The following is a 1,574-nucleotide window of genomic DNA, read 5'->3' as shown; positions in this document are numbered from 1 at the left end:
TCTAAGCACTGGAGAGGTTACAAGGTGACCAGGTTATCCCATGGGGGGCTCACAGTCTTCACCCCCATTTTACAGATGAGATAACTGAGGCACAGAGAAGTTAAGTGACTTGCCCGAAATCACACAGCTGACAAGTGGCGGAGCCTGGATTTGAACCCCTGACCTCTGTCTCCAAACCATGGGCTCTTTCCAGCTTTATAGGTGGGAGAATGGTACACTGCTGACTGTGGAGTAGAGCTAGGTGGAGGAGAGGAGGGAGGATGAGGAGTTTAATTGAGAACAAAACTTCCACATCCATGGTGAGATGAGGAAGAAATATAAATCTTCAGAGAAGGAGAAAAGTTAGGACTGGTGAGGTGAGATGAGAAACCAGATTTTGCTTTCACCTTGCCCACCTGTCAGCAAAGAGATAAGCTTTTACATCAATCACTAGTATTTATCTAGTACTTACTCTATGCTGAACACTTAACTAATTGCTTAGTTAGAGTACAATAGATTAGATTGTAAGCTTCTCTAGGGAAGTGATTATTTCTAGGGAAGGGCAAGTCACTTAACTTCTCTGGGTCTCAGTTACCTCATCTGTAAAATGGGGATGAAGACTGTGAGCCCCCGTGGACCAACCTGATCACCTTGCAACCTCCCCAGTGCTTAGAACAGTGCTTTGCACATAGTAAGTGGTTAATAAATGCGATTATTATTATTATTTCTGCCTTCTCTATTGTCCCATACTCTCCCAAACAATTCCTACCCTATTCTGCACTTAGTAAGTGTTCAATAAATACCACTGAGTGATTTTTTGTTTGTTTATTTTTTAAAGTGTGATGAAAAATACCTTTGTTCCTGGATTCACTCCTGGAACAAAACCTGAAAGCACCCAACACCAGTGACCATCTCTGACCTCCTGGTGTTCCTTTGTGTTAGTTCTTTAGCCTTTCCCTCTTGTTCCAGCCTGGGAGAAGGGATGCAGTTGTAGGGAAGCTGCCCTTCTGCAACGGCCTCCTTCTCTCCTTGACAATTTCAAATAAGTAGAGCCCCCTCCTCCCCCACACCCCTTCAGGTCTGTTCCTCCTCTCAAACTGGCCAAACCTGCTTCTATCCTGCAGCCATCTCTCCTTCCCCTTCATAACACCACATCATTTGTGGTCCAGCCTCCCTGCTCCAAGTCCATTTCCTTTTTACAGTTAGAAGACTTCAGAGCTCCCCCTGTCCCGTGCATTCAGGCCTGGCCAAAACTGCTGTGGTTTGTGGGGTTTCCCTTCTCTGGGGCCTCTGGGGCAAGGTTACTAGTAAAACCAACACTTTCTTAGGGCATTTGGAGGAAGCCAAAGGCTGAACGGGCTGGGATAACTTTTCTCCGGTGGGCCATACTCAAAATACTACAAAAGGAGGGATGACCAGACACTTCCCCCAGCTCCAGCTCTCTCCTTTCAGCTCTCACCTGGCTGTGTGACCTTGGCCAAAATTTCTACCTCTCTGAGACTTAGTTTCTTTGCCCACAACATCAAATTCTCTCTCTCTCTCTCTCTCTCTCTCTCTCTCTCTCTCTCTCTCTCTCTCCATCCCCCAGGCAGAGG

This window comes from Tachyglossus aculeatus, chromosome 3 (genome assembly GCF_015852505.1).
Source record: "Tachyglossus aculeatus isolate mTacAcu1 chromosome 3, mTacAcu1.pri, whole genome shotgun sequence".
NCBI classification, from domain to species: Eukaryota; Metazoa; Chordata; class Mammalia; order Monotremata; family Tachyglossidae; genus Tachyglossus; species Tachyglossus aculeatus.
Note: the sequence above shows the minus strand (reverse complement) of the source record.